At 37.8% G+C, this 27,198-nt stretch overlaps 1 long non-coding RNA gene across 1 annotated transcript; it reads right to left on the bottom strand.

The window, feature by feature from the left end:
• Positions 1-1,863: 1,863 nt before the first annotated feature.
• LOC103796808 (uncharacterized) lies at positions 1,864-18,555 on the bottom strand. The gene is made up of 4 exons (XR_624670.5): positions 18,047-18,555; positions 7,480-7,535; positions 2,393-2,811; positions 1,864-2,104 (listed from the first exon to the last, which is right to left on the bottom strand). It is a non-coding gene; the product is annotated as an uncharacterized LOC103796808 (long non-coding RNA).
• Between the last annotated feature and the right edge of the window lie 8,643 nt (positions 18,556-27,198).

Here is a 27,198-nt window from a genome sequence, read left to right as displayed (position 1 = left end):
TATCAATAATAATAATAGTCATTATTATTTGGCCCTGCCAAAAATCTCTAAATTCCTCTCCTTTTCAAATGGAACACTATGTAGTGAAAAACATGGCATCTGTCATTTTCACTGAAAAAAATAAAATAAAAATCTGTCCTGTTAAGCCGTCTCAACTGAAAGCAGAATTTAATAATATGCTTTTTCTGACTGCTGGGTAATTGAAAAAGAAATAAAAATAAAAACTTTTAAAATTCTAATAGTAAGAGAGGCATACTTCTTTATCTCTACCAAGACCCAAGCCTTCTCAATGAGGTGATCTGAAAACTACTCAGGCCGCTATGCCCTCAGGTAGCTAAGGTGGATGAGAAAAAGAAACCAAGGATGGCTCTGAGCCACATTCTAAAATCAAGATGATGATCTGCCCTTAGCACCCTGTTAGCTAATTTCTATGTCTGGGCCAAGACCATTAGAATTGCCTGTATTCCTCTATCCCAGCACAAACACACAGGCATACACTGTTCCAGTTACCTATCACTGCTACTTGAAATTTTAGTAGTGTAAAGTGACAACCACTTTATTAGACCTCACACCTTAGTGGATCAAGAATTCAGACAGGCAGCTGGGCGCAGTGGCTCACGCCTGTCATTCTAGCACTTTGGGAGGCCGAGGTGGGCAGATGGCCAGAGCTCAGGAGTTCGAGACCAGCCTTGGCAACACGGTGAAACCTCATCTTGTCTCTACTAAAATATAAAAAAATTAGCTAGGCATGGTGGTGTGTGCCTGTAGCCTTAGCTACTCAGGAGGCTGAGGCAGGAGAATTGCTTAAACCTGGGAGGTGGAGGTTGCAATGAGCTGAGATCATGCCATTGCACTCCATCCTGTACAACAGAGCAAGACTCCGTTTCCAGAAAAGAAAACAACAACAAAAAAAGAATTTAGACAGACATTGACTGAGATTCTTCAGTTCGATGTTGCATTGACAAAAGTCACTTCTGGTACACAGCTGGCAGACACAGTGGTCTAGAGAGTCCATAATGGTTTTATGCATAGGCCTGACACCTTGCTGAGGATAGCTGGAAGGTTGGGTTCAGCGCAACTGTGGCCAGGAGACCCTACATATGACCTTTCCAGAATGGAAGCATTAGAGTAGACAGACTTTATGTGGTGGCTCATGGCCCTAAGCGTGACACTGTCAGTGAACAAGGAAGTCATTGTGTGTTTTATGTAGTCTACACATGAAAGTCACACAACGCCCCTCTGCCATACCCAATTGGTAAAAGCTAATATAAATACATCGGTAGTTCACAGTATAGATCTCACCTCTTAATGAAAGGGATATTGAGGAATGGGTGTCCAGGGTTTGAAATGGCCACAATTAAGTACACATATTCTTCTTTATTTCAAATCCCAAGAGCTGGATATAAGCAGGAAAAATGTCCCAGCAAAAAAGAGTCAAAGTTCATATCTTTTCCTATCTTACCTTCACGATTGAGTTCTTTCTATCTTTCTCAGTTTCCATGAAGAACATACAACATAAAGGATATGTGTAACTGAAGAGCTAGTCCGGAACTGGCTCTGCTAATTTTGAATTGTATGACATTAGGTGCAACATTTGCTGTTTTAGCCTTAATGTCCTCATCCTGAGAATGGAGATGAAAATACCCTCTCACATGTTTTTGTAAGAGCAAAACAGGATAATACAGGTCAAAATGCTAAACAGACATTACTGTTTTTATTGCTTTTATTAGATAGAAATTTGTTTATAATATAAATAGTATATCCCAACTTTAAGAGTAACAGGAGAGGAGATTTCCCCTTAACCAACGGAGCAATGTCTTGGCTTTCTGGGAAATTAAAGAAACAACAAACTTACCCTTCTCACATTTACATTTTATTTAATAGAGGATTTTTTTCATTCTTCCTTTCTCCTTGATGTTTTGTCTTATTTGAAATTTGTCAGGTACTGTGTGATGTAAGGAAATAGTCCTAAGAAGCAGTTTAGCTCTGTCGATGGTGAAGTGAGTCATTTCTCTTCTTCTGTCACTGCCCCTGTATCCTCTTAAACATTACAAGGTGAAAATTGAACACAGTCTTTTTGTGGTAACTCAGAGGGATCTCAGGCCTATAGAAAACAGGTAGAATAGAAAACAGGTTGTTAGACCAGTGAAATTTTGATCTTCTACCAAATCTTACAAATAACCAGCTGCTGATTTTTTCCTTTCTGTCATAGGATAGGGTACTTCTTTAGGAAAGAAATGAGTTTACCTGGCTCAGGTTCCAGTATGCCTCATTAATACAGGATGGTAAATGAAGGAACTAACAGGCTTTTGTGTAATATTAGGATTATAAGCTTCGGCATAAAACAAACCTGGACTTCAGTGCTGGTTCCACCAATCACTAGTTACATTACCTTGTACAATTACTAATTTCCTGAGCTTCAATTTTCTCATCCAAACAAATGATGAGGGTAGCAGCATCTTTCTCATGACGTTGCTGCAGGATAAATAAAATATGTCACTGCGCACTGTATCTGGCATGCAGGGAATATGCATGAAATCATGGTTAATACAATGAAAACATTGAAACCACTTTATTAGTATTTGTAATTAGTAATAATGACGTTTACATATAGCAGTTAAAAAACTTTATCTATCCAGAACTCATAGATTACTCTCATATTTTACTTAGCTCCATGTGAGCCTTGTCTTCTTTAGTTCCATTTTTCCCAAGGGCTTCCTGCAGGTCACCTGAAGGCCTTCTTTGAAGGGAGCTGTCCTCCTCAGTGAGTCAGGCTGAGCACAGAAGAGTGTAATTTCATTAGGCTGGTGCCTGGAACAGCAAGGCCAAATCTGATCATCAGATTACTCAGAAAGTCTGTCCCTTCAGAGACGTAGCCTGAGATCTGCCAAGAGAGGGCCTATATTGTTTTCTTTAAACAACAGCTTATTCATTATTGATAAGATCCAAGGACATCTCCGACATCCACTACACTAATTTAATAAAATATCTTGTTCACTAAAATGGTGGTGCACAGAATGGCTATTGATTCCAACTTTCACGTGGGGACAAGATAATTTCCTCTGAATGGGGATTTTACTATGATAAAACGAGATGAATGCTCAAGTATTTCTGTTCTTGGTCCATGGAGTCACAATTGCTTAAAGCAATCAGACATAGAAAATTTAAACACCAGAACACAAAGAAAATATTCCTTATGAAATTTCTGCAAAGGGGAAAATGGGCAAATACCAAGGCCTGTGACTCCAATTAGAACCCACATCTTCCTGCCATTCCCAAATTTAGTGTATCGCTAAGCAAGGAAAGACAGGGACACACTGTATCTAACTCTTTCTCAACTCTTGTTGGAAAGACTATTTGGCAGACCTGGGGAAAAACCAAATGTCCACTCTAAGTGGACACTTAGCCAAGAAAACCAATGTATGAGTCTATTCTCAATTCATTCAGAATCCAGTAGGATAGTAGGTCATTGTTTGTTGGACATCTTAAAATCTCTAAAACATTTTATCTGCCCCTCCTCTATTCTCCTCCAAATTCACTCATTATGGAAAATTACCCCCCAAATCGGATGTTTTCTTTGATGTATCTAATTCTACCCATTCACTCTGGTTAAAGAAATAGCTATTCTATTTGATACTGATACTGATTTTTCCCCAGGGAGAGAATGTGAACTGCCATCTTTGTCTATAAATCATAACCTCTTTTTACTCTGCCAACTCTCCCTCCCTGGGCCTAGTCTCCTTGCAATTCTTCTCTCTTTTTCTGTATCCTAGCATAAATAATTACATTTGTTCAAGCAGGAAGATAATTTTTTATTTCATTAAACCTTACTTTGAACTGGAACTTCCTTCGTTTATTATACCAAGGTTGGAGACCCTCAGAGCTCCCAGATGACCCTACCCCAGGATATTTCAGGCAGAAGAATCTCTTTAAGGCTCAGGACAAGTAAATGTCTCCTGCATGAAGCATCTGCTTTTCCCTTGAACAATCAGCTCCTTACAGTTTGCTGCCAAATCATGCAACTTATTTGAAAATGTGTATCATTCTGTTCTTAGTAGTGGTTTATCTTTCTGTTTGGAATTACTAAATTGTGAATTCCTTAACCTCAAGTGATATGTCATGTTTTCCCTTTAATCCCTGGAAATATCTGGCACAATGCCAAGAAGTATGTGCTAAATGTGTATTTAAAGTGAAAGTCTTTGGAATCTCTTGTTGCTATTTTTAACCATGCAACAAATATATACCACTGCAGAAAATTAAGAATATATGATATGAATGTAAGAAGAAAAAATAAAATACTATATTTCTTATATGCTGACATATTTAAGAACAAGTTGGAGAAACAGAATTTTATACTTAAATAAAACTTATAAACATTTCCAAATGTTATTTAGACAGGTAAAATACAGTAATGATACTCCAATGGAGTTATAAATAAATACTTATCATTTTCAGTTTTGCTACAGACTTCACTGAATGTCTTTATGTACAAAGGCTTTCTGAATTTCAGAATCAATTCCTTTGTATTTATTCCCATACTAGAATTACTGGGTTAAAATGACTAGTAATTGCATAATTGTTTTTTATAAATATTTTATACAATATTTACAGCAACTTCCTTTAATTGCTCTTTGACAATGGTTTTTATCAAATTTAAGTATGTTTATCTGTAAAGAATCTTTGGAATTATATCCAATTATATCAATATTTTCAAATTTCAGGGATGCTGGCATAATGAACAGTTTTGAAAGAAATAGCAAACAGCAGTTTACCTACACCCTTGGACTATGAGAATACTATCTCTCTCTGACACAAGGGGGTCAATTTTCCTACAGTGCTCTGTTTAAAAATTGCATTATCTAACTTTAGGGATCTTCTGCTGTAGTATAGCCCTAAATGTCAGGGATTGAATAGCCAGTGTAAATGCTAGTGTTCTGGCATCTGCCATTGCTATGAGAAAGAAACTGTCCATCATCTTTGACCCAGAAGTTTCCTATCTTCTCCTAGTACCCTAAATTAAACTCTGACTAGTTACTTGAGAGCTTGCCAGTAGGGTAAAACTTCAGACCCTTTACAGTTCTTGACATTTTTGTAAAACTTTCTCTGGTCACCACAGTTATTAATATTCAATGACCTCTTCCTCCTTTGACCATATAATATTTATGATTTTGACAATCATATTATGCATCAGTTGGTGCATGGGTTCTGAAACCAGATTGTCTTGGCAAAAAATGGGCTCCACGCCTGTAATCCCAGCACTTTGGGAGGCTGAGGTGGGTGGATTACGAGGTCAAGAGATTGAGATCATCCTGGACAACATAGTGAAACCCCATCTCTACTAAAAATACAAAAATTAGCCAGGCATGGTGACAAGTGCCTGTGGTCCCAGCTACTCGGGAGGCTGAGGTGAAAGAATCACTTGAACCCAGGAGGCGGAGGTTGCAGTGAGCCAAGATTGTGCCACTGCACTCCAGCCTGGTGACAGAGCAAGATTCCATCTCAAAAAAGAAAAAAAAAGGGCTCCAGCTCTTATATTGTAAGAAAAAAGGGCTCCATCTCTTATGTTCTAAGGGGCCTTAAAAAAGTTTCTTAAGTTCTTTTTACCTGTTTCATTGTCTCTAAAATGGTAATGACAACAGCATCTATTGCATAGGCTTACAGAGAGAAAAAAATTAATATGATTACCACTGCAGTGCCTGACAAGTAATTTTGTTATTGTACTGTTCTGTTGTTGTTATTGTCTGTTCATTTGCTTGTTTTGTATATATAAATTTTATCAAGCTCCAAGTTTGATGAGAATAGACAATTTTTTAATGTCATCTTTTCCTGCTCCTTCCTAATGTAATTGTGTATAGGTTTCTTTCTCTTTTTTTAATTCTTATAGATATCTGCTCAAGGCAAATGCTAAGAATTTTTTAATGAATAACAATACAAATAGATAAGCAGTGATTTTACTTAACTGTACATTAAATCCCATCTAATCTTTTCTTCCTTCCTTCTTTTCTTTCTTCTTCCTTTCCTTCAATGGATGAATATTTATTGAGCACCTAATGTATTATAGCATCTGGGGATACAAGATGAATGTGATCTGGACCAGCAGCAGAATCATGCGCAGGTGACCTGAATGTGGTAAGAATGGTGCTACACAGATGAAATAACACTGTCCCCTTGATCTAGCTGTGATCTAGCTCACAGCCTCCTGTGAGTACATGGAAGGAAGGCAACTGACCTGGATGAAACCAAGAGAGGTTTACACATATCTAGATCAAGGGGACAGTTGTTATTTCATTTCTGACCAGAGCTGCCCTAATGCAGTATTGCAGAATAGATGACAGGTGAAATTCAATGATTTGGAAACACTTTTCCTCTTGGGGAGAGAACTAAGTCAGCAATGACAGTGTTTCTTGAATGCAAGAGAGCTGAGGCTTGCCCAGCTTATTATTGTGATGCTTTTCCTATGCGGATGCATATCTTAAAAGGGAAAAACAAAAAAGAACAAAGTAATTCTTTTACATATTGTTAATATCCTATCAATGTCCACTTACTGAAAATTAAAAGTTTGAAAATACATTCAGAAATATTTTAGCTGAGTCAAATACTTTTATTTGGTGCCTGTTCAGGCAAAAACCAGGCAGTAAGCCACTTGTGGCTTAATTACTAAATCATATTAAAACAAGGCAATTTAATTGTGATTAGTGCTGTAATAATTTATTCATAAATTCCAGTATATGTATTTATTTCCTATAATTCATTACTTCCAGCCAAGGACTATGTGCGCTCCATTCAATTTAAAAGGACAAGGTCATTAACCCACAATCCTGCTTGCAATCGTGTTTTTAGATTGCATTCTCTTTGCTCTTTAGTTAGGATTAAATCGTTAAGTCCTCTTAGGTCACTTATCCTTAACTGTTTAATTTCTGTGTGATCACCTAAAGGCTCATATTTTTGCTGATAAAACAGGTGTGACCTGCTCAGAAAACAGTTGTCTTTCCCTGAACATCTGGTAGAGATCCAACATCGGGTCAATCCTCTTTAGCATACATTGGGCCCTATGATTAACTCCAGTCATTGGTGGTTCTGAAATTGTAATACATATCTGCATTTTTCCTGATTATTAAAGTTTGAGGACTTTTACCGAGAGTATTTAATACGTGAAAAACTGCACACACATCAATACTGTTTTTCTGCGTTCAGACTGTCCCCTACTTTTGGGTGGGCACAGATGATTCACTGAGCGTACAAGTAATGAATGTGAAATTGTGGAGTGAGACTTTCCAGGCTTCATATAGACAAAAACATATGTTTTACAATCAGAAAATGTACATAACACATAGTCCAGGCCAGCCATCTACATATCTCTCTGAGTATTTTGTTTGGAGGGAGTAGATGGCTCTATCCAAACCCATCCCTACTGCTGGTTGATTAGCTTGCATGGTGGTAGAAGCAGGAAAGAAATCCAATTTATTAAGTTTCTCTTACCAGCATCACAGGAAACTTTGAAACGGAGGTGTGAAATCCAGGAAAATTTCCCAATTCTTCAAGAGAGGCACACGGAGGACAAAAGTGAGACATAGATACAAAGTTACTTGCCCAAAGTAGCTAGCATGGGATTAAACCTAGGTTTCTAGAATTCAAAAACTCAGTGCACTGTACCACATTCTATCTTTCCCTTTAGCATTAAGATATGCAGAACAAACAATCACTATTCCGAAAACAGTGAAGCTATTTTAATATTAACCACATTTGCCTCTTTTTTTCTGTTACACCTTCTTGCTATTCTCAACTAAACATGAAATTTCCTGAGAAGCAGGAAGAGAAACTGTAAGGTCGTCAGTACCATACAATGGTGGTGTGTCCCGGAGATCGCCCCTTTAGGACTAAATTATCCGCTAACCCAACTTCAGAGAATATTGCTGCTGGTGGATATCAGCTGAATTTCTCCCAAGAAACTATCCTTGCCCAAAGAGAGCTGCTTTGCCCATCTTCTCTCCGTGCCACCTTCCTCTCACCTCTAAGGACAAGTCAATGTAGAGATACAAAGGTATGGCTCTTGACTTAATTAGGGATATCTTTGAAGGGGCATCTCAAATTTATAGCACTCTATTTGATTAGCTGAGGCCTCTATTATGACTGGATTAAAGTTCACCTTTCACTCGTTTCTGTTCTTACATCCCTTACTTCCAAATAAAACACCAGCATGCCTACCTGTATCTCAAAGTCTGTTTTGCAGGAAACCTGACTTGACACTTGGAGATGTAAATGGTCAAAATGAACATTCTAAAACATGGTGAAACCCCGTCTCTAGTAAATAATACAAAAAATTAGCTGGGCATGGTGGCGCATGCCTGTGATCCCAGCTACTCAGGAGGCTGAGGCGGGAGAATTGCCTGAACCCAGGAGGCGGAGGTTGCAGTGAGCCGAGATAGCGCCATTGCACTCCAGCCTGGGTTACAAGAGCAAAACTCCGTCTCAAAAAATAAAAATAAAAATAAAACGGTATTTTGGAGCACGATCACCCACTGGCTGGTAGTAAAAACTCCATTGTCAATGAAAGATGGTGTATCGTTAGCCCCTTTTGCAGTATGGGTCTTTAACTTTGACCAGTAGTGAAATGGGATGGGACAATTGTGAAATGAAGAGCACCAACAGTTCATTATCCTCGGTACTTGAGAGGTACAAGAAAGTAGTCATTATAGGACAATAGAAATAGGATGGCTATGTTCAGAGTTCATCAATGTATTGAAGAAAGACAATGAATGAAATGTAAGGGGCTATTAATCACCTATTTAAAGACAAGGGTGATTGGTTTTGCAATCAGAGGTTGGAAAAATCTCAGAGGATCAAGTGCAATACACAGTTATATGGGAAACAGAAGTCCAGAGAAGGTTGGCTTCTCAAAATATTAAGTCTGCTCTGTTAGACAGAGCTCTGACAACAAAGGAGTAGCAAGACCCTAAGAATAAAGATCAGATTTTTTGGGTAAACTCACAAATTAAGGAGTGGTAAGACCCTGAGAATTGGGATGGGGTTATCTGGATAAATTCTTAAATTTTGAATCCCTACAAATCCCTAAACGGGACCTGCAGAAGTGGAACCTGTCAGAAACTAGCATTCCCATTGTTTGAAGAGGCCTCTGACTTGCAAGACAATGTAAATTTCCCTTAAGAATCCACCCTCGCCATCCCTACTGACCACAAGATAACAGGTAGGATTAAGTCACAACATAAACTAGCCAGGAAAGCCTTCATTAGCCCCACAGAGCTGCAGGAGCTACTAAACCAAGCCAGATTCTACTGGCAGTAGGCAGAAGAGTATGTGAGACTGGATCCTGAAGATTCTTCACCTAGGGAGAAGAACACAAAGGTAGACAAGAATAGGTTACTGATGTATGAGCACTGTCCCAAAATACAGGATTTAACACCCAGCAAAGACTCTTGGTGCAGGTAGAATAGTTCTTGAAAGCTTTGACAGGGAGATGGCCCATAGTAATTGAGGGGAAAGTGCCAGACCTGCAGAGGTAGGTATTGGAAGAAAGGATTACAAGGCTCAGAAAAGTGGAAATATGAGAGTGTCTATACTATGACAGGCCAGTTGGATTTGTTCTGTGAAATGGACACAGGACGTTGTTCCAAAGAAATAGGAATGTGCTAGCGAGAGAAGCCCAGAATCACTGAGAAACTCATAATGACTGTCAGGGCTAATGAAAGGAGGTGTTGTTACGGAACCCAGCTGCCTAATAGCAATGAAATGATAGGACACCAAAATGGCAGGAGCCGGGTTGCAGTGCTAAAACATCAGGAAGGTGGACACAAAGATCATGATGAACCTCAGAATGACAGCCAGAGCAGGCTACCTCATACAGAACTTAATAGAACATAGTATTTTTCAGGAGCAAATATAGGCAGGAAATAAGGGCATTGTTCAACCTATACAATCAAAAGAAGTGAAAAATAAACAAGAGACTAAGGAATATCACCTTAGTAATAATATCACAGTCCTTTGCTCAGTGTAGGGAATGGAGCCAATTTTCAGGAGCATTATACGTTGATTGGTGAAGAGACCGTGGCCTCAGCTGAAAAGACAACGTAATATTACAAAAGTAAATAAAGTAAAGTAGTCCTTTGGTTCCAAAGAGACCTAAGATTACAAATATTGACTATTTTTCACTTGGGAAAGGAGAATATCAAGAAATTGTGAGAAATGTTAAACAGAACGCAATTTGACATTGAAATCCAGACATGAGAAACATCATTATGGTTCTTGTGCTGGGTCATAAGTGAAATTCTGGCTCAGGTCCAGCTTACATCGGGTCCATAGACACACCCAGTGATCATTCCCTTGGTCCTCAAACTTAGAGTCGGCAGGTACACACGTGGTTTGTTGGCAGGACCTTCCACTGATTAGCTGGCATATGTGGCAAAGGCTGTTACAGTGGGGGAAGCCAAAATTTAAAATTAAAAACAATATTGCATCCTAAATAAAACCAGGACTATGATAAAGCCAGGGAAGTACACAGGACACAACATTCAAGAAAGCATTCACCTTCAAGCTCATGCATCCTAGTCTTGGCCCTGATCCTGAGGCAAGGAGCAGAAATTAGTGGCATATTTAAAATCCTAAAGGATGAAGGGAGATGATCCCATTTGGATCCATATTTAGTAACCCTACCACAAAGTCAGATGGACATAGGAAGATGACAATGAATTATTGCACACTCCAATATGCAACAGATCCTATTGCAGATACTATGCAAATGAGGTATCTTTCCTAAAATAGGTTGAAAAGGCCTCAGATGCATAGTATGAGGTTATTGATCTGGCAAATGTACTGCACTCCATCCCCACCAAGGATGAGTACCAGAAACAAGTTGCATTTATGCAGGATGAATAACAGTATATATTTATATTTATCCTCCATGGCTATGTTTATTCTCTTGTCATCTGGTACAATAAAGTCTCACATGATCTCTACTACTGAGAGATTCTGCATAACATCATGTTGTTCCACTATATTAATAACATTGTGTTAATCACAGCAAATGATCAGTAAGTAGAAATTAGATTGGAAGCCTTGGTTAGACACATGCACTCCAGGTTGGGAGGTAAACCCTACAACACTGGAGTTTTTAGGAGTCCATCGTGCTGAGTGTGACAGAATGTCTGCTCCAAAATAAACTATCAATTATTGTTTCTTGCATCTCCCACTGCTAAAAGACAAGCACAACCTGATAGCCCTCTTTGGGCTCTAGAGGCAGTATATTTCACACTGAACGAAATCACTTCAACTTATTTACCAAGTGACACAAAAGGGCTACCTGTTTTGAGTGGATTCTAGAGCATACAAAGGATGTGGTACAGGTTCTGACACATTGTCCTTGATAATACATTTATCTGTGATAGGAAAAATGCCATGTGAGTTTTATGTTCAACCTCAGTAAAAGAACTAGAATGTATTGTAGATGCGCTATATTTCTTGAGCTAAGCCATGACATTGTGTGACTACATGGCCATAACCACTCATCATGGACTGACTTCTCTTTGACACAGAAATTCATGAGCTTGGGCATTATTAGGTAAAAATAGTGTCTCCAAGATCAGGCAAGAGTAGGGCACAAGTTTGCTGATCAGTGGGGCTGCCTGGACACCCATGTCATCTATCACTCTTACTCTCTGCCAATATCTACGGTAACCAGCCAACAAATGCAATGAAATGTTGGATGTGATTCATGGGTGAATTAGCCCAATATGTTCATGCATGCTGAAAATAGATGACAAATGTACTACAGACCTGGAAGAGTGGCCGTAAAAGATGGCAGTGAGGGGGAAATCATTCTAACTGGCAGACCCTCAAGTGCAATACTTCATAATCTGCTTTTGATGGGAAAATGTGGCCCTAGATATGGATGTATAAACTCTTGAACAAAAGAACTTAACTAGTTAGTCAAGGACCTAGTAAGAGAAAAAGTGGAGGATCAGAGACAAGGACCTCTAGGAAAGGGGCTTATATTAGACATTGTGGAGTGGGCAAGAAATGTGAAGATCATTGTTGTCACATGCTAATATCCACTGGATTGCATTCACCATAGAAAAATTTCTGAACAATCAAGTAAACAAAACAACTCAGCTGGTTGAGCACACTAATGCAGGCATAAATGCTGCAAGGATTGAGCAGCTAGCTACAATAGCAGGAATGGAGGCTACACATGGCCCGACAACATGGGCTAGCAGTCACCAAGGCATGTCTAGCTCTTGTCGCTGCCAAATGTCCGCCTCCAACTGAAAGAAATAATGAGTTCCGATATGACACCATCTCTCAATGAGATAAGCTGTTCACATGGTGGCAAATTGATTCTATTGGATTCCTTCCATCCTGGAAATTACATAATTCATCTTGACTGGATTTGATACATATTCTACATATGGTTTATCATTCCCTGCCCCCAGAGCATTAGCAAGCAAAATTATCCAAAAAACTTACAGAACGGTAACGATTCTGTGAAGCTGTGGCCTGTAAAGCCTGAACGCAGTTCAGGAATCAAGCAGTGGAAATAGAGGTAGCCCTTCTTACCAACAGTCGCGGTGATGCACTTGAGGAATTGGTGCTCCCCATTCCCACAACTCTATTTTTCACAGATTTGGGGGTCCCTAATAACCTCACTTACTTTCCATTGTTGCAGTGAGCACATGATTAAATGAGGTATTTCTGACGAGAAATTTTTTATGGTGGTCAACATACAGCGAACCCTTAATATCATTTATCACTTAGGTATTCTATTAAGCAAGGATAAAACCTTTTCTCACAATTTCAGGTTTATTTTGACATGAAAATTATCTTTTAAAGCTAAAATAGCTCATTTGCTTAAATTTACATTTAAGTGGTTAAATTTAGTGGACTAAAATACACAGTAAGATGAAAATGAGTAACAGCTGCATTTGTTGGCATCCTTTACTTTGTAAAAGAAGAAAGCTGGTGTGTGGGCTAAATTGTGCCCCTGAAAAAGTTTATGTGGAAATCCCAACCCCAAGTACCTGAGAATTAGACTGAATCTGAGAAGAAGGTATTTATTTAGAGAGGTTATTAAATTAAAATAAGGTCATTAGGGTGAGCCCTAGCTCAGTACGACTGGTATTCTCATAAAAAGAGAAAATTTGGACAGAATACATTCAGAGGCAAGATGAGGTGAAGACTCAAGAAGAAGACAGCTGTCTACAAACCAGAGAGAACGGGCTAAATTAAATCCTTCCCTCATAGCCTTCAGAAGGATTCAACCCTGCTGACACCTTCAGCCTGGACTTCCAGTCTCTAGAAGTATGAAAACACACATTTCTGTTTCTTAAGCCACTCCAATCATGGCACTTTGTTATGGTGTCCTTAGCAAATTTATACAATTAACAAGGCATTTTTTCTCTTGCTCTTTTCTGTTTTTTTTTTCTTCTTTCTTTGTTTTTGATAAGGATAGTTTTATTTTCCTTTTTACGTTCTGAAGGCAAGCAGGGTCACCTGATTTTCATTAAATGTACTTTAAGGAGTTAAAGCTGGGACTCCTACAGATTACACTTCTTCAGGCACCACAAATATTTCTCTTGGATGATCAGAGTTAAATATCAAACCAACCAAGGGAGTAAGGAGGATAAAACTGTTTCCTCAGCAGAGAAAGACACTATGTTCAATCAAATGATTGATCCATGCATCTTGTTGACGTATTTATGCTCATGTTTATGTACAACACTAAATTGATCTTTTTAGTGTAAAATTCTGGCTTTAAACATGTTTTCATGTGGTATACACTTGCTATTATATATTTAAGTATAGTCTTAGCTACTTTCATGAAATTTCAATTAAGCAATATCACCAGACATTAAAAAATTTAAAAAATCTATTGTTTACATTTTTGTTTTCTTAAAGATTGGCTTTGCTCTCTTCTGACTTAGGGAAAGAGCAGGGAAAATGGAAGATTTATTTGCCACATGTGTTGAAGTAAGGTGGTCACTTAATTTACAATTTAGACAAATGAAGGCATGTGTTGTTATAAAAAGTTCAAAGATTAGAAAATAGGAGTTCAGAGGCATTTTTAGTTTTCCGATGGCCTGTAGCTAGCAGATGATAGAGTCCACTGAATTTCAAGTCATGCGCTCCTTCCTGTCTTCTCTCAGTGGAAATTAAATGCTACTGCTTCTGTTATGACAGCAAAACCTTAAGCTCCTACACCAACTAAACTTATTTTCCCTTCTTTATTCAGGCAGTCCAGCAAATAAACTGCTTTTTGCCTAGTTAAGAAGCCATTTGCTGAAAGTTTTTGCTTTCTTCCCAAGCAAAGGAAACAAAGTCTAACAAAATAATAGCATCAACATTTTCAATTTGTGGGTAGAAATTTTTCCTTTGCTTCATCAATAGGCAAACATATTTTCCTCATAGATGTCACTGATCTAATTTTGTGTTTGCCTTTATCGGTAACATTGCAAAATCAATATTTATTTCTTCTTTCACAAAGTTCATCCCTTTGGAGAACTTGCTATAGGTCTGCTCTCTCTTTGTTAAGATATAGAGGAGCATTAAAACTGTCTTTGCCTTTGCAAGTCTCATATTCCATGAAAAAAAAAAACAGATATAGAAACCAAAAATGCCAATATAAGGAGACACTTCAAATGGATGCCTCCATCAGCTGCAGTCAAGGATGATCGGGGCACAGTAAAAAGGGACTCATTGGCAGCAGTGAGAAGAAACACGGGACTGCAATTCTGAACACCTGGGTAGAGATTCCAGGGGCTACAACTGGAGGGAAGAGCAAGGAGCACATCGTGAAAGCTGAACATCAAAGGTATGGACATTTACCAGCAATCAGTGGGAAGTCTTGGAAGGATATTAACCTCTGTTGCTTGCTTTAGAGTCATAATTAGCAGCCAAGTAAAATAGCCACCTTTAGACACAATGTCTAAAGGGAAGTCATACTCCTAAAACAAGGTGGAGCAAAGGATGATTTACTAGAGATATAGGAATTTGATGACCATGTTTTCCGAGCAATTTTGCATTTATGTCTGACCACAAACCAGAATTTTATTTTGTTGTTGTTGTTGTTGTCAAGCCAGAGTTTCGCTCTATCCCCCAGGCTGGAGTGTAGTGGCGTAATCTCGGCTCACTGCAACCTCTGCCTCCTGGGTTCAAGCGATTCTTATGCCTCAGCCTCCTGAGGATTACAGCTGAGATTACAGGTGCCCAGGACTATGTCTGACTAATTTTTGTATGTTTGGTAGAGAGGGAGTTTCGACATGTTGGTCAGGCTGGTCTCAAACGCCTGACCTTGGGTGATCCACCCGCCTCGACCTCCCACAGTGTTGGGATTACAGGTGTGAGCCATTGTGCCTGGCCTCAGAATATTTTAGATTGAAATGATTGAAAGAAATCTAGGACAATTTGCTATTCTTCAGTGCTTTTCAGAGATAGCGAATTGGATTGCTGTCTCCTTGTCATTCTGTCCAGCATGGTTTTTTTTTTGTCCTATTTAATTTGAATCTGCATCTATCTACCTTTAAAGTCTGAGTGCTTAATAATTCTGCAATTCTGACATGCATGGTTTTTGATATTATGTGATTTTGTAGGGTTCTTCCTTCCTGGCCTCCATACTCACAGGATATATATTTTCATCATCACATTGCTTGAGAAATGGTGTGCCTTGGGCTTGTCTGTACTGCTGGCTGAACGTTAGAATCACTTGGTAATGGTTAAAAGCCCTGGTGATCAAGTCAGACACATGGCCAATTAAATCAGAATATTTGGAGATGTGACCAAGACATCATTATGTTTGATTTTTTTTAATATCCCAGGTAATCATAATGAGCAGTTAAAACTTAGGACAACTGCTGTGTGATCATCAGTCATGAATCATTTATTTTATTTTAAATTCACACACTGTGTGCTCACTGTTTTCCTGCTACGCACCTGCTAGCAAAGTGTCCTGCAATGATTGGAACAACAGAAGAATACAGAGTCTCTGCTCTATGGGAGATGACATTTTAGATTAAGGCCCAACTCAAATTTATTTGAAAAGGTTAAAGAAAAATCAAAAGATCATAGTAATAAGTTGCCACATATATGTCCACAGGAAATATACTTTATGGAAAGACTGATCATATATTTAGGTTTGCCCAGTGACAGGGATGGCTTATGCCTATTTCTTGGAGCAATTTTTTTTTTTTTTTGAAATGGAGTCTTGGTCTGTCACCCAGGCTGGAGTGCAGTGGTACCATCTCAGCTCACTGCAATCTCTGCCTCCTGGGTTCAAGCGATTATTCCTGAGTAGCTGGGATTACAGAAATCACCATCATGCCCAGCTAATTTTTGTATTTTTGTAGAAATGGGGTTTCACCATGTTGATCAGGTTGATCTTGAACTCCTGACCTCAGGAGGTCCGCCTCCCTCCGCCTTCTAAAGTGCTGGGATTACAGGTGTGAGCCACCATAACTGACCTGGAGAAATTATTAATAGCATTCATTCACTTTCAAGTTTTCTAGTTGGAATGATGAATTACATGCTCACTCTCAATATTAAAAAATAAAACAATAGGAAATCATGGTAGGGAACCATAGAAGAAGCAGGCATTAATGGGAAGTTGTGGAAGAACTGGACATGAGAGAAACAGAAAGAGAAATATGTATGTGAGGAAGTGCTCAGAGCTGGCAGTGGTCAGGCCTGGTACAAAGGCAGCGCGCAGAAGCTCTGGCCAGCATGGAGATCTAAAGAAATGAAACCACCACCAAATTAGAAGGGAGAACACATTAGAAGCCAAAGATATTTCTGAATGAGGTGAGAGGTAAATTTAATGTCAAATACTCAGTCCTTTGAAGCAGTTTTCTTCACAAACAGAAAGTCAAAGGTCAGCTTTCCCCACACCCACTCTATCGGAACATAGAGTCTCCACAATTAACCTCTTACTATTTGCTTTTACTCAATTCCGTTCAAACAGCATTCTGCTGCCTCAGCCTCACAGCTTGTCTTCCTGATCTTCTATTAATTTTCTCATCTCTTTTCCCATCTCCCTTTTCAAGGATATCTTCTATTCTTTCTAAAAATAGTCATTTAAATGGCGTATTTTTAGGAGACAATCCCTAGTTCCCAAACCAGGTTACCCTTGAGAGGACAGGACTGAATACAGCCTGGGAGTTGGCTTGGAGCAGTGTCTATGCAATTTGGGATTCAGAGAGAGTGCCTCTCCATCCTCATTTCCCCTCAGGCCTTCCTAAAGTGGTTTAAAGTTCTGTAACCCTAATTTATGACTAAGTCCCCTTTTCTTTGAAGAGCTTAAGTTACTACTTTGAAAAAAGGTGAGCATTAGAATCACCTTTTATTTTCACAGCAATAAAAATTCATTTTGCACAAACGAAATTGCAGCTGGCTTCTGCTTTGATTTTCTTTCCCCTTCCTGCAATAACTATCTTGTGATGAGGCTGTCACTTTCCTCAGTGCCCACAGCCTACTCTGGATTCCTGTCTTGGTTTGCTCAGCATTGATTAGTCCACCAAGGCTTTTAAAGGATTTTTGTATTACAAGATTGCCATCCCCAAAGTAAAGTGATTTATTGAGAGAGTCGCAGGTCCATCACTGACAATGAAATGACCACATTGGCAATACAGGGTCATCAAGAAGTATCTTGGATAAAGTTGCTATCCAATAGGCTGAAGAAGAGGTAGTGAGAGAGTGAAATGTATATACAGGTGAGACGTTTTCAGAGCTAATACCTCTCCCTTACAGAGTCAAGACAACTGTAGGAAGTTAATTAATTCAACTTATAATTATTAAATACCAATCATGTGCCTCATCTGTTCTAAATCCTAAGTATACAACTATACCTTTGGTCCTCCCCGTTTTCCTGGACTTACTGGTCTTTCTGCCTTATGTTCTGCACAGAAGCCTGTATAGAGTTGTCCAACAAACCATGAAACTAAGAAACTTATTTTCTACTCTGCCACACCACATTTCTCCCCATTGGTCCCGTGATTTGAGGCAGCTGAGTGATGCTGTATCCAGAGCACCAGATCTTTATTATACTTACATGTAGAATCCACTTCTCAGCAGCTTCTTCAGCCCATGAACAGGTGGAGCTGTGTGGTCAGGGACAATTTCCGTGTTGACATGTTCAAAGAAGCTGAATACAATCATCAACTTCAACCTGAAATTTCTTCTATGAGATTTAAGGCAGCTTGAGACCTCCATAACCGGGAAAAACAATAAATAGTTAATGTATCTTTTATCACAAAACATTTTTTCTCAAAAGAGAATTGTTTCTGGAGTTGGCTAGTCAGGAGTCACTAGAAGATAATTTAGCTTATTTCCTCAAAACCAGTGAGTAAATAATTTATCTTCAATATGTACACGTTGCCATATTTAGATGACAGGGTCAGCTCAATCTTTAAACCTGTCTGGAATTATTTTCCTTTTCTTCTCCCTTGCTCCTTCTTTCCCTCCCTCTCATCTTTTTTTCTTTCCTTTCTTCCTTCCTTTTCTTGCAAGCCTCTCATCATCTCTCTGACTTTAGTTTTGTTGTACTTTTAACCAAATCATTCGCTGAACAAATAATAGGTGAGCTAGCAATTATTGTGGGATGCCAATACAGACGCACTTAAAACCTGAGCGTGCATTGCAAATAAAATATTTAGCAAAGCATGTGAAACTAATTGGTTCACTTCCTGGAAATTCTTCCCAACAGTGGGCTGTCCTTGCATTTTGTTGACACAGAGCTGGGCTTAAAGGCCAGTCTTACATTTGAAGTAACAATTGCATCAATAGCAATTTATTTTCTGTTAACACCTGTTAAAATGAACAGCATCACAAAGGTAGAGAGTGTCAAGTGATGCACTCAGTCAGAAATTACAGAAATAATAAAGTGGCAAAGACGTAATCTGTTTATTCAACACGCATTTATTGTGCCTCTATGATTTGATCAGTTGCCTAAGCTTGGGAGATAGAAAGATGTGAGACATCACTCCTGTCTCCACAAGGAGCTCACAGGCGAGACAGGAAGAGAAACACACAATTACAAAAGACATAAGTGATATGAAAGAAAAAGAGGGGTGGGGATGGGGATGTAACCTCATCTAAGGAAACTGGAAAAGCTTTCTGGGGAGAAAAGACCTCAGAGCTCAGACTAGAAAGAAGAACGATGAGGATTGACAGGCGACAAAAGGGTGAAGAGGGGAAAGTGTCCTGGGCAGAGACAGAGGTAAAAGAGACCACAAAGATAGAAGAGGTCATGACATAGTGGGAAGCATTAAGAAGCTCAGCATGTCAGGAACACAGAGTTCAAGGAGCCGAACGGGAGATATGTGGCTAGAGAGGTCAGCAGAGCCAGATCATATAGGCCACTAGAGGCATTTCTAATGGGAGCTTACTAACCACAGAACAACACCTTGGTTGTAAATTCTGACAATTCCAAGGACGGCATCATCAGCATTTATTATAATTAGCAGTGCCCATAGGGCACCTTCCTCAATTGATGGGGGTACAGAAATAGAGGTGAGGGTTGCAGAGGTTAACTATGCAAGAGGAATGCTTTTTACCCAAAACTGTGGGGTTTCATGGCTACAGAATCAAGAGAGAAGCCAGAGAGTGGATCTGATCAGGGAATTATACAATATGGGGTGCTGGATGCAATTAATGTATTTGGGACACACCTGGACAATTCTTGACCCATGGGTTGGTGCCTGTGGCTCACAATTATGTGTTCTCTGCTTCAGAATGACTTGCTAAATGTCAAAAATTGAAGAGTGAAGGAGACCTTTACACCCTTGATGTTACCTAGGCACATCCTAGAACAGATTTCTCAATATTGTTTCACTTGGACCTCTACCCTCTCCATCCATTTTGACTTTGATTTGATTGGCACAGGAACATACAGATCTGTTATTTCCTTATATTCGATATCCTTCTGTGGGTAAACACTATGTTCTTACACAGAAGGACTGAGTGGTACTTCCTTTCTAGAATGTTTCTTCCCAGAATGGAAGAATCAAATCAATAGCTCGAGTCCTTCCAGCCTGAAAAATTGCTAAATTATAAGCAGGGATACCACTAGCTTGAGTTTAAGGTACATTCTATATGTGTGCTTGACATGTCATGACTGGCAACGGGACAGCTCACCAGTTACATACTTATATATGGGCCCAGGTTGCATCACGAGAAAGAACTCATATTTATGCAGAGGGAGTTGGACTTACAAACTAAGTCTCATTCTCAGAGAAGAGGGTTGATTCTGAAGAGAGCATGGTTTTTGCTTGGTAGTTTCCCCTGGTTCAGGTTTCATGGACTCAGATCTGGGTCCTAAAGAGAGAGGTGCTTTTTTTTGTGGGGAGGGGATGGAGGTTCACTCCTGTTGCCCGGGCTGGAGTGAAATGGCGTGATCTTGGCTCACTGCAGCCTCTGCCTCCTGGGTTCAAGTCATTCTCCTGCCTCAGCCTTACAAGTATCTGGGATTAAAGGCATGCACTACCACACCTGGCTAATTGTATTTTTAATAGAGACAGGGTTTCTCCAAGTTGGTTAGGCTGGTCTCGAACTCCCAACCTCAGGTGATCCTCCCACTTTGGCCTCCCAAGAGAGATGTGCTTTAAGCAAAAATAAAAAGATTTTCTTATGTTAAATGGTTTGCAAAACATTGGAGAATAAAGTAAGATCCTACTTGACAATCATGTGGCAAAGTTTAGCACAAATAAAATCTCTATGGCCAGGACTCAGACTGCTTTAAAACATCCAGGATTGCAGGGGCTCCAAGACTGCAGTATGTCACATATTGGCAGCAGGGCCTGTCAGGACAAGCCATGCTCTCTGTGACACGAGCTGCTCAGAGGAGATCATTACAGGGTCTTGGAAGCTATGAGCCTAGCATACAAAATTGTCCTTGGAGAGAGAGGGGGCTCTTAGGCACTTAGGCAACTTCAGGTGGAAGATTTGTTGTGGCATATTGGTTCAAGGGCATGTGAGGCCCGTGATGGGGACTACACTATCTAAATAAATAAAACTTTGAAGGATACTGACAGATATAAATGAATAAAACTTTATCTAGATCTTTGCATGGAAATAAGAGCCAGAAAAACCCTATTGGTTGTCATGCCTGTTACCTTATTCTTAACTCTCTCCTGATACAAACTAAAGAAACACAGTTTGTGCATATCAAATCTGTTGAATCCTAAGAAAATCACCGAAATAAAAAAAAGTAATGTCATGCAAGATTTGAAGGTAGAATTTAGGTTAGAAATATGTTTCTGTTTCTCTAGTTTTTTTTTTTTTTTGAGAAAAAATAACCATGTTTCATAAAGTCGTAAATTTATCTTGTCCGTATATAAACATTTATTCATAACAATACAAAATCTGAGTTAGATATGAAAAGTGCTCTTGGACAAGAGTGTATGATCTTGGTTAGAGAAAATTAGTGGCACTCCAATAACCACTTAGAGAATGACCCTAATTTTTGAAAGAACAAGTATTCCTCTCAAAATATCTAGTACCAAAGACAGAGTAAACTGTTTATTGAAAAGCATAAGTAAGATCGATGCCATACTCAAAAGATGGAAAAACTAATGTATTATTGGCGATTAGGAAGTAATCGGGCTTCAGAATGCTTCCTTTTTTCCTCCTAGTTTTATTCCATTTTTATGATGCATTTAGAATAGGTTAATGGGTTTTTAAAATTTAGATTTAAATTTTTTTGAGGCAGGGTCTCCATTGCCCTGGATGGAGTGGAGTGGCACGATGACAGCTCACTGCAGCCTCAAACTCCTGGACTCAAGTGATTCTCCTGCTTCAGCCTGCTGAGTAGTTGGGACTACAGGCACACATCACCATGCCCACCTTTTTTTGTTGTTGTTTATTTTGTAGAGATAGGATTTCACTATGTTGTCCAGGCTTGTCTCAAACTCCTGCACTCAGGCGATCTGCTAGCCTTGGGATCTCAAAGTGATAGGATTACAGGAGCGAACTATTGGGCTTGGCTTGGCTAATGAGTTTTAAATTCTGATGTCTTCCTTTGTCTGGATACGTGAAGGCAGACAACCATGTGAAGTTATATGGCTTGTTTATTCATTCATTAAGAAAGTACTTATTGAGAGCCTAGTAGGGCCCATGTAGCAGAGCAGTTACAGAGACGTAAAGAAGAGTAAACATGGCCTGAATTTCTTAGTGTTCTAATGTATAGAAGCAGGATAAAAATAATCGTTAAAATTGTAATAGAACACTAACTAAATTTTTTTTTTTTTAGACAGAGTCTCGCTCTGTTGCCAGGCTGGAGTGCAGTGGCACAATCTCGGCTCACTGCTACCTCGGACTCCCTGGTTTTCAAGCTATTCTCCTACCTCAGCCTCCCAAGTAGCTGAGATTACAGGCATGTGCCACCATGCCCAGCTAACTTTTGTGTTAAAGATGGGGTTGTGACATATTGGTCAGGATGGTCTTGATTTCCTGACCTTGTGATCCACTCGCCTCAGCCTCCCAAAGTGCTGAGATTACAGGAGTGAGCCAGTATGCCCGACATAAATTCTTTTATGATAAGCACTTGGATTATTTGTAGGTTTGGTTATTGAGAATATTGCTGGTATGAACATTCCTATACAAACACTACTTGGGTAAAAACAGAATTGCAATAGCTTTCATACAATAGGTGCATTTTTAATCTTTGAAGAAGATAACTAAGACTTTTCCAAATCACTCAGATCATTTTACTTTGCTTTTAATAAGAGTTCAAGTTGCTCTACATTCTTGCCAGAATGTCATATTAATGAGTAATTTTTGCCATTCTAATACTTGTGTGGAGAAATTTCATTTTGATTTTCTTCTCTTAATCTGATAACTTATGAGGTTGGGCATTTTCCTCAAGTGCTTATTGCTCATTCTACATTAGTTTTTGTAAAGTATCTGTGCAAATATGTGTCCGTTGTTAAATCAGCTTGTTTTTCTTATCATTGGGTTGAGGGAGGTTTGTTTTATATAAATATGAATATACACATTTGTTGAGATATATGTATTGCAAAAAAATTATTGTATTCTATGGCTTGCTTTTTTATTTTATTAAGGGCTTTTAAAGATTATTTTATTATGATATATTTCACATACTATACAATTTGCTCATTATATTAGTAAGGCTCCTCTAGAAAAATAGAAGCTCTAGCGTTTTGTGTGTGTGTGTGTGTGTGTGTGTGTGTGTATAATTTTAAGGAATTGACTCACACAGTTGTAGAATCTGGCAAGTCAAAAATCTGCAAGGTAGCCTGGCATTACAAAGATCCATGGAAGAGTTATGGAAGATACTGTTGTTCTAGTCCAAAGACAGTCTGTTGGCAGAATTTCTTCTTCGTCTGGAGAGATCAGCTATTCTCTAAGACCTTCAACTGAATGGTTGAGGTTCATTCACATTAAGGATTAAGGGTAATTCATTTTATTCGAAATGTACTTACTTAACTGCTAATTTTATCTAACAACATCCAGACGTGTTTAACCAAGTCCAACATCCAGACATGTTTAACCATCTGGGCACAATGCCTAACCAAATTGATATACATAATTAATCATCCCATTTAAAACGTGTTATTCAAGGTTTTTAAAATATATTCATCAAGTTCTACAACCATCATTATAATCAATTGTACAAAATTTTATTTCATAATCCCCAAAAGAAACCTCATACCCATCATCAGTCATTCACCATTTCTCCTGATCATCCATCTCCCCATCCCTAAGCAACCACTAATATCTCTGCCTCTGTAGATTTACCTATTCTGAAATTTTTATTTAAATATAATAATATAATCTGGAGTCTTTTTTGCCTAGTTTCTTTCACCTAACATCACCTTTTCAAGAACTAGTCATGTTTTAGCATGTATAAATATTTTTTTGTATTCCTGAACATTATTGCATTGTATGGACATATTACTTTTCATTTACCCATTCATCAGTTGATAAACATTATTTCCCCTTGTGGCTATTATAAATAGCACTGCTATGATAATGTGTGTACATGTTTGTGTGGGCATGTTATTGTTCTCTTGGGTATTTACCAAAGGCGTGGAATTGCTGGGCCATATGGTAACTCTGTTGAACTTCCTAGGGGACTGCCATGCCATGTTCCAAAGCGTCTGCCCCATTTTACATTCCCACCAGCTATGTATAAAGGTTTCAATTTCTCTACCTACTCATGTTACTTTCTCTCTTGCTTACTCTTATTATCTGTCTTTTTGGCATAATTGTATTAGTGAGTATGATGTAATATCCCATTTTGGTTTTTATTTGTACTTCCCTGATTACTAATGATATTAAAAGGATCCTTTCATGTGCTTATCAGCCAGTTGTATCTTCTCCAGAAAAACGTCTATTCAATTTTCTGCCTTCATCTTATAATCAATTCACGTGTCTTTTTATTATTGAATCTTGTATTATAGATGTCATTTATTCCTTGAATGTTAATATAATTTGCCAGTGAAAATACCATAACCATTAGTTTTTTCAGTTTATATTGCATCTTGTGTTGATCTTAGTAAGTAACATTATTCAAAGAATTTGAATCATTGTCTTCAAAATACTTGGCATAAAAATTTTAATAATTTTTTATTCTTTAATGTCTCTAGGCATGCATCATTAACCTGTCTTTGAGTCTTGATAATAGTACTGTTGTTATTGCTCTTTTTTTGATAATTAGTCTACCTACAGGTTTATTACTTTTGTTTATCTTACCAAAGAATGAGATTTTCTTTTTAATAATTTTCTGTATTTCTGATTTCATTAATTTCTGCTTAACTTTTTGGCACATTTTACATTTATATTGCTCATTATTTTATGACTTCTTAAGATGAACATTATGTCATTAATTTTAGATATTTTTTCTTTTCTAACATGAACCTTTTTAGTTATAAATTTGCCTGTTAGCCAACTCACAGAGATTTCATTGAATTTTTCATTAGCATCTAATTAACATATTTTCTTGTGTTTTTTTTTTGATATCTCCTTCCTACTATTATCTTCAAAAATATGTTTTCTAATTTTTAAATTTTCTCCCTCAGACTTTTTATTGTTAATGTATTTTATGTAAATCCAGTATGATCAGATAACACATTCTGAATGATTTTAATCTTTAAATTTATTTAAAGAATATGTTTTATTTGGGTGCATATATATATGGGGAATGCCATATAATGTGTATTTCGCCATTATGTGTAGGGTTCTATAAATGTCAATTAGGAAAACAAATTCAATAATTTTATAGGATTCAGCAAAATTGTAGAATACCAAATCAATATGCAAAAGTCAGTAGCATTTCTGCATGCTAACATCAGTCTAAAGAAGTAATTAAAAAAGCAACCTCATTTACTATATGTACGAAAACAAAACACCTAGAAACAAATTTAACCAGAATAATAAAAGAACTCTAGAAAGAAAATTATAAATAGGAAGAAGAGAAATTAAAGACAATGTGAGATCTCTACAAAGAAAACCATAAAGCATGAATGAAAGAAATTAAAGAGAACATACAAAAAGTGAAAAGATGTGCTCATGAATTTTAAAAAGTATTATTATTAAAATCTCCACAATAACCAAGGTAATTTACAAATTCAATGCAATCCCTATCAAAATACCAATGACATTCTTTGCAGAATTTAAAATAAAATCTGAAGTGTGTATGGACTACAAAAGACCCTGAACAGCCAAAGCAATCTTGAGCCAAAAACAACAAAGCCAAAGTATTGCACTGATTTCAAATTATACTCTGAAGCTATACTAACCAAAACAGCATGCTATCATCATAAAAACAGTTGACCAACAGAACAGAATAGAGAATCCATAAATAAACTTACATATTGCAGCCAATTAATGTTTGAGAAAGGGGCAAAGAACATACACTGTGGAAAAGACAACCTCAATAAATTTTCCTGGGAATACTGGATATCTATATATAAAAGAATGAAACTAGAACCTCATCTTTCACCATATACAAAAACCAACTTAAAATGGACTAAACACTTAAATACAAGACTGAAATGATGAAACTATAAAATAAAATATTGAGAAAACACTATGGGACATTGGCCTTGGCAAAGATTTTTTTGTGCTCAAAAGCACAGGCAAGAGATGCAGAAATAGACAAATGAAATTACATCAAGCTAAAAAGCTTCTGCACAGCAAAGGATACAATGAAAAAGAATTAAGAGATAACTTACACAATAGGAGAAAATACTTGCAAAGTATGCGTCCAACAAAGATTAATAACAAAAATATATAAGAAACTCAATATAAAACAAAGTACAATTTAACAAGGGGAAATGACCTGAACAGACATTTCTCAAAAGAAGACATACTAATGGCCAAACGATATGTAAAAAAAATCCTCAACATTACTAATCAACAGGGAAATGCAAATTAAAACTACAATAAGTATCATCTCACTCCAGCTAGAATGGCTATTACCAAAAAGGCAGAAGATAAATACTGGCAAGAATACACAGAAAGGGAAACGTTCCTATGTTGTTGGCAGGAATGTAAAGTAGTATAGCCATTATTAAAAATAGTACGGAGGTTTCTCAAGAAACTAAAAATGCAACTACTATAGGATCCAGCAATCCCACTGCTGGGTATATGTACAAAAAAAAAAGAAAGAAATCAGTGCATTGAATGGATGTCTACACTCCATGTTTATTACAGCACTATTCACTATAGTCAAGATATGAAATCAACTGAAGTGTCCCTCAACAAATGAATGGATAAAGATACTACTGTATGTATACACAATGGGATATTATTCAGGCATTAAAAAGAATGAAATATTGTCATTTGCAGCAATACACATGGAAGTTGAGGTCATTGTATTAAGTGAAATAAGCCAGGCACAAAAAGACAAATTTCACATGTGCTTACTTATATGTGAGAGGTAAAAACATGGATCTCATGGAGGAAGGGAGTAGAATAGTAATTACCAAAGTCTGGGGAGGGAAAAGGGGGATAAAGAAAATGTGGGTAAAAATACAGTTAAACAGAAATAATAAGTTCTAGTATTCAGTAGTCTAATAGAAAAATTTCAGTTAATAATTTATTGTATATTTTTAAATTATTAGAAGATAAGATTTATAATGTACTCAACAAAAAGAAAAGATAAATATTTGAGGAGATAAATGTCCCAATTACCATCATGTGATCAATAGACTGGGTGCTTTTTCTCAAGGACGTGATGTC

Source organism: Callithrix jacchus, chromosome 12 (genome assembly GCF_049354715.1).
Source record: "Callithrix jacchus isolate 240 chromosome 12, calJac240_pri, whole genome shotgun sequence".
In the NCBI taxonomy this organism is placed as follows: Eukaryota; Metazoa; Chordata; class Mammalia; order Primates; family Cebidae; genus Callithrix; species Callithrix jacchus.
The sequence above is the reverse complement of the archived record's forward strand: the minus strand, read 5'-3'. Positions and strand labels throughout refer to the sequence as shown.